This window comes from Diabrotica virgifera, chromosome 4, assembly GCF_917563875.1.
Source record: "Diabrotica virgifera virgifera chromosome 4, PGI_DIABVI_V3a".
NCBI classification, from domain to species: Eukaryota; Metazoa; Arthropoda; class Insecta; order Coleoptera; family Chrysomelidae; genus Diabrotica; species Diabrotica virgifera.
Window position 1 is genome coordinate 105840476 of NC_065446.1, and position 7923 is coordinate 105848398.

Sequence of the window (7923 nt, forward strand, 5' to 3'; positions counted from 1 at the left end):
TGGAGGCAGTTACTGCTGGCGAGAATATCCAGGGTATTACCCTACGGGATGCGGCTCCAGAGACAGTGCCTCAAGAGAACGGTTGTCAGCTCCAGGATGAGGAAGAATCAAGTGAAATAAGTGCGGGAGTGACAAAAAGCAGAGCACTCGATTTAAATGAAAGATGTACGCGAAGTGGCCGGGTAGTTAAAACTCCTGTAAGATTCAAGTGACATTTTCTTGACTTGATTTTTTCATGACTGTTTGTTTTTTGATATTTTACTTTTCACTTTATTTGATATTTTGTTATAATTGTTCGTGACTCTGTATTTTTTGAGAAATTTTGTCAAATTCCCCAAGGTGGGAGAATGTCGAGTCATTATAAATATGGCAGTGTCCGTGTTTAAAAGATATTTCTACTTTATACATACGGAGGGCCATATGGCTTGTTTATCGTTATTTTAAGATGAAGGGATGGTTGGGCTTACTAGCCCACTTGAGATAAGAATATATTGCTGTTTTAAGGAATGTGTAGATATTGTAATATGTTTTAAAGTCAGTCGAGTTTGTAACATTCTTCGGATAACATCCAAATAAAAACTTTATTTTAAGCTACACTTGCGTATTTTTAATAGGGGTAATTTTCTGTAATCGAAAGTTATTTTCTATAATTTAATTTCGAACCAGGGATCTTTGCGTGAAGTAACTCGTGGACATCCCAACGTGACACTAGGATTAGTTAATAATTAATTTACCCGTTGGATTAAATTTTAAACCCACTAGTACTCATTACGGGTACGCCTATGGCCGTTTCCGTAAAAGCTACCCTTAGCTAAGATTGGCTATCATAACGGTACTGGCACAATTCGTTGTCGGTATGACCAACGCAAATAACTGGAGTCCATTATTATAAACGGAACCATTTTTTTATTGCAGCTTTGCCGAGCACAATGTTTTGGAAATAACTCAAAGTCCCTTATTTTATATAGCTCTTGCTATTGTTATCTGTTTCGTATATAAACCTCCCAAGGAGTTTACTACCAACATTCCGTTAGGTATGTCACTTTATTCAAAGCGGCCAGGGTATTGCAATGTTTTATTGTGACTTTCCGTTTTTCAGTAAGATTTCAAAGGAATCACTTTCCCTTCTGAAAACAATCGTTAGGTATTTTGACTTTCTTTTGCGGTATCTGTGTGATGTACGGTTAATTTACCTAAAAACCAAACTAGGTCGGTTCTTTTTTTTTTGAAGTTCGATTTTTTGAGAGGGAGATATCCCCACTTTTTTTTTAAGGAAGAAGCATCAAAAAGATTGCGAAAAAGAGGGGTTGGCGGCTGAATGGCTGGAAGTACAGACGTGTGTCTCTAGAGTACCGTATATCTGATCTACCGTATATCTTATCTGAGTGATATTCACTCTCTTATCGTATCTGTAATTGGATCTAACATCCGATTAGATTCAAATTACCAAATAACTTCAGTGCTTGTTTACTAGTTAAAGTAAATATAGAGTCAGTGCAAATTAAGAGGCAGAGTATCTGTAAGTGTCTTAATTATACTACCTACAACTATTTCCAAAAATAGAACAATCTATGGGCTATCTACCTCAAACATATCTTCATCTGTGGTTAAGGCTAACCTCCGATGAATCTTATCAGCCATTTCCTCAATAGTTTTTTTTATTCATTAATAAAACTTTTCATTATCAAAACCAAGTACAAACATTCACTAATTCATTAATAGCTGTGCGATTGGCTTTTTGTTTATAAAACCAAGTTCGGGGTGGTTTTTGATTTTTGAACAGTAAACGTTTGTTAACTTTGTATGCTTTGCATTCAATTTTATTATATCTTTGTACTTTATATTTTCTATCAATCATTAAGTTTACCATATCAGTTATCTCGAGATAAGCCCTAAACCAGTAAAGAGAGATTTCTCATTATAGATGCTTGATTTGTTTTTTTTTTAATTCATAACCAGGCTCTCTTTACTGTGTTTTTAATTGTGCATGTTTTTGTTATAATACGATACTTGTGTTTATTCTATCATAATTATTGTTTATTTCTAACTGTACACAACAACATATTAAATGTTGGTGCAGTTTTGATTGGTGTACATTGTTTTCGCTTTATTTCTTGTTTTTTTTGGATTCACCCTTCTGGAGAACCATTTGTTTAATATATTGTCTTTTTTATTTATTTTACTAGTTTTATTTATCTACTCATAATAAATTCCCTGATAAGAAATTACCGCTAAATATTTACTAATTAACTGTCTATATCTTTTCTTGTATTTGGTCTCAGAATCTCATTATCTTTCCTTACCTACCTGTTTTCGTTTCTAAGGTTTCTTAATTTTCCCCTTGCAACCCCAAAAAGTTAAGTGGCGCCCTGTATCTCTTCTCTTATCGTAGGTAATTTTACCTATCTATCTTTTTATCTGTTTCTCTCTCTTCTGTTATCTACCTTCTCTTGTCTTATCTTTACCTATTTCTTCTATTGACTCCCTTCCACGTTTCAAAAGCTAGTTTCGAACCCACGACTCGCTTTCCACCTACCATCTGGCTGCCGTCGCAGTGTCTCCATTGGTGACCTTTCTAGCACCATTCAAAAAAAAGGTTTCCGAGGTTACACATTTTTATGACGCCCAAGCAACGTGGAGCCTGATTATCTTCTTACTTTTCTTTATACATTCTTATCTAATCATTTTCTTAGTTATCTCTATACATTCATCTAACGCCCACGCTACGCGTGCCCTGATCATTTTTCATTGTTCTATTTCCATTTATTTTCTCCTTCTATTTGCTTTATCTTTATCTCAGTCAATTCTTCATTTTCTTCTTACGTTCCTTCTGGAAACACACTACAAAAGTTTCTCCATATTTAGCTACAAATTTTGAATTAAACCTGATCTTTCTTCGAGGTATTTATAATACATATTTTTATATTTTTTATTACCTGTAGACTCAAATTTAAAATGAATAATTTTGAAGTCAATTTTCTTACGTTAGAGGAGATTACTTATGAATTAAAAATCAGAGGAACTGTTACGAGTAGAAAAATAAAGAAAAGAGAAAAATCCTCAAAAGATTATTGGCAATTTTATCTAGATACCTTAAATTTTGATAATGAAAAGACCGCCATTACAAAATCTATCGAGAATATTTCAAAGTTAGTTGAAGAATTTGAAGGTTCCTCAACAGACTCTTGTGTTCGACAAGTAAAGTCTAGATTAATTCATTTGTTAGGTAGAATAGAACGCCTCCCTATCTCTGAGCCTGTTTCTGAGGAACATATATCTTTCCGCAATGAATCTAACGCTACTTGTCTGTTATTGGAGCAAGAGATAAATGATAAAATAATTCCTTTGTCTTCTAGTTCTTCTTCTGTCGAGGTTGTCTCTCCTCCTCCACAGATAATACATGTTTCTACTCCCGATGGAAATATCTCAAAATATTCCATATTCAAATGGAATGTTAAGTTCAATGGCGACCCCAAGACTCTCTTTGATTTTATTGAACGAGTTAGTGAGTTGTCTGAATCTCGCAATATTCCGAAAGACGTTCTGTTTAATTCGGCTATTGAATTTTTCTCTGGCAATGCCGCAGTGTGGTTTCGCAGTATTAAGTCCACTATAAATTCTTGGGATGGACTTATTCAACTCCTCAAATCCACTTTTCTATCTCCCGATGCCGACGAAGATCTTTGGGATCAAATCAAAAGTCGCAAACAAAAACGTAGCGAGCCTATCGTCATTTTCGCCGCTCAAATGCTCTCTCTTTTTAATAGTTTATCTCGCGAATCTTCCGAATCCACAAAGTTAAGGATTATTCGTAAAAATATCTTACCGGAACATATCCCTCATGTCACTCTGACAGAAATTAATACCGTGAGTGAACTAACTCAAACTGTTAAGAAGTTGGAAGATGCTAACCCCTCCTTGTTGGCGAACTTCTTCCAAAATTCAAAAGTGTCTGTTGTCGAGACTGATACTCCTCAGTCGAAGCGTCGTTCTCACAATACCTCAACTGCGATATCTTCTTCATCTAACTCTAATCAAGAATCTAATTTACCTAATTCGAGTAATAAAAATACTTCGAAAGTAGTGTCCTGTTGGAACTGTCGAACTGTCGGGCACACTTATTCCCATTGTAAGAAGGAATAACGGAACCGTTTTTGCTACAAATGTGGAAAACAGAATATGACAGTCCATACGTGTTCTTGTTCAAAAAACTAGTTAGTCGAGTTTGTTCTGTCGGTGCAATCTCGTTACCTTTCCGCCCTAGCAAATCCGACGTTAAAGTTCAAAATAAGTGGGCTAAGTGGTTAAAGACCGTCAAACATTTCTATCATAATAATGGTACGAAAATTGCCCCTGTACTAATTAATAAAATTAGCGATTCCCGACCGCACATTTCTGTGTCGATTTTCTCGAGAAATTTTACAGTTCTTCTAGATACTGGGTGTTCTATCACCGTAGTAGGTTCTAACGGTATTAAATTCCTGGAACCCAATAACTTATGTGTAAATCCATCTCAACATCAAAACGTTTCTCTAGCTGACGGATCTAATCGCACTGTTACAGGTGTAGTCGACCTTCCTATCTTAGCTAACGATGTCTGTCATGTCATTAAAGCACTAATTGTACCTACGTTACCTTATACATTTATCCTCGGTAGCAATTTCGTTAAGACTTTCGCTCTTATTATAGATTTTTCTAAAAATACCTGGTTTACCGGCGATAATGACCCACAAACTTTTACCGATATTGATAATGAACTGGATGAAGTATCTTTATGTACTATCGATGATTTAAGTCCCGATCAAAGACGTGTCGCGACTAGCACTATTGAATCTTTCTCGCAAATTAGCAATATGAATGGATTAGGCCGCACGGATAAAATCCAAATGAATATTGATACCGGTGACGCGAAACCTTTCAAAAAACGCGCGTTCCCCATGTCCCCCTATATGTCCAAAATTCTCAACGAAGAATTGGACGAAATGCTTAATTTAGGTGTCGTTGAACCCACTAATAGTCCATGGAGTTCGCCAGTACTCCTAGTTAAGAAAACTAACGGCGAGTATCGCTTTTGTTTCGACGGTAGAGCTCTCAATGAGGTAACTAAACGAGACTCGTACCCCTTGCCTAATATTGATAGGATTCTTTCTTTACTGAAAGGTACCAAATTTATAAGTTCCGTTGACTTGAGAAAAGCTTTCTGGCAAATCCCTTTAGATCCCTCTTCGAGAGAAAAATCAGCCTTCAGTGTCATCGGAAGAGGTTCCTTTCAATTTACCGTCATGCCTTTTGGTTTATGCAATTCGGCTCAAACTCAACAGAGATTAGTCGATGCAATTTTCGGTCCTAAATATGAACCGAACATATTTTGTTATCTTGACGACATCATCATTTGTTCCGACAATTTCGAAGAACATATTAAATTATTATCTGAGGTTAAAAATAGGTTAAAAGAGGCCAAATTAATTATCAATGTCGATAAGTGTGAATTTTTCAAGTCTGAACTAAAATTTCTGGGTTACATTGTAGGAGATAATCTCTTAAGAACTGATCCAGAAAAAGTCTCTGCAATGATTAATTATCCTCGTCCAAAAACTTTTACGGAAGTTAAAAGATTTATTGGGATGTGCTCTTGGTATAGGCGATTTATAAATAATTTTTCGACCCTTGTCTCTCCTATAAATGACCTATTAAAAGGTAAAAAGAAGAAACATTCCGTAGAATGGACTGATTCCGCTGAAGACTCCTTTATTTTAATTAAGGATGCTCTTATCTCCGCCCCTGTCTTAACTCAACCTGATTTTTTAAAGCCTTTTATTATCCAATGTGACGCTAGCGATACTGGGTTAGGAGGTGTCTTAACACAATCCGTCGATGGTTCGGATGTAGTTATTGCCTATGCTAGTCGTACTTTATCTCGGGCTGAACGAAACTACTCTGTCACTGAGAGAGAATATTTAGCCATAATTTTCGCTATTGAGAAATTTCGTCCTTATATCGAAGGAGTCAAATTTCAAGTAATTACCGACCATCATTCCCTGTTGTGGTTAAAAAACATTAGCAATCCTTCTGGCAAACTTGCGCGTTGGGCTTTGCGCTTACGTCAGCATGATTTTGAGCTTATTCATCGTAAAGGAACTTCACATATCGTCCCCGATGCTCTAAGTCGCATGTTTACTAACGAATCTATGTTAGAAAAACCACAAATATCTTATCTGGAAGTCGACAAGGACCGAATCGATCCCTGGTTCGATGATTTTCGCTCTAAAATTTTATTAGAGCCCAATAAGTATCCTCGGTGGAAAGTCGAGGATGACTTTGTCTATAAATTAATCCCTTCCAAATTACCGGTTTCCACCAATAATACAGAGTGGAAAATTTTAGTACCGAAACCCCAAAGAAATGATATTATCACTTCTTGTCACGATCCCCCTACCTGTGCCCATTTCGGCTATTTCAAAACTCTTAATCGGATTCAAGAGTTATACTATTGGCCCAAAATGCGGAAAGATGTACTTCGTTTTGTTAGGTCTTGTAAAACTTGTGGAGCTCAAAAGATGTCGACTTTAGCTCCCATGGGTTTAATGGGACGAGAGAAATCCGCTCGGTTCCCTTGGCAAATAATTGCCGTGGATCTTATTGGTCCGCTTCCTCGCTCAAAAAGAGGATACACTTTTCTTCTTGTTGTTACCGACTGGTTTTCGAAATTTACGTTGATTCATCCTTTGCGGAAAGCTACAACGCAAAATATTTAATTATCTTGAAAACGACGTTTTTCTTATGTTCGGAGTCCCTCAATTTCTTATATGCGATAACGCCCGAAATCTTAATAATTCTTCGTTAAAGAATTTATGTAATAGGTATAAAGTCCAAAAAATATGGTTTAATGCCGTCTATTCGCCCCAGTGCAACTTTGTTGAACGTAGCAATAAAACCATAGGAACTGCTATCAGGTGTTACATTAAAGACCATTCCGATTGGGATAAAGAGATTTCAAAAATTCGTCAAGCCATCAATACCGCTAGACACGAAGTCACGAAATATGCCCCATCTTTTCTCAATTTTGCTAGGTATGTCCCTATTGCCGGTAATTATTATTCTTCATCTGCAGAGAATAATCCCCTATCTTCCGTTACCTCCGATCAACATGATCAATATGTTTCCGAAATACAAGGATTAAGTGAAGTATTTGAGGAAATACAACTTAATCTGAATAATGCGTATCAACGCAATGCTAAGACATATAACTTACGGCGACGCGATGTACCATTTCACGTCGGTGACACGGTATGGAGACGAAATAAAGTGCTATCAAAAGCTGTTGAGGCAATACGTAAAGTATTCTCAACAATGATAACCTGTACTTATTGTACGGTTATAGAGTATATTCCCATAGGTAAGCTGGTTAAGAGTAGATAACGATTTTTCATATGTAATTTAAAGTATTATCTGCATAAATGGCACAAAGAATATTTGCTACGAGAGGTATATGGTTCAAAATGCATACAGTATCACGACTAATAAGTTATGTTCACATACATGTAGAGTACTTACAGTTTTATTCCTTGATGACGTGTCACATCAGAGCTCTGATTGAATTCCATAATCCATTTGGTTCATTTGTAAGGCACTCACTAATACGCTAAATAAATCATCGTCGATAATACTGAGCAGATTGAATTATCTGAGCGGTATAAAACGATAGCAAAAAAAGCCGGTAAAATGCGGCCTTTTTACGAATAGCGGGAGCGTCGATAGATTAGAGATGATTCTCGTTAGGAAGCTTTTGACGATCTGCCCCGGCGAGGGGTTCAAATGCGAGTCTCAACAATAACCTGGAGTTTCCAGAAAGGTTACATAAATACTACTTGAATTTTAAGTAATCAGTAGTACAGGGGCGTAACTAATTATTTTAGTGAGCCG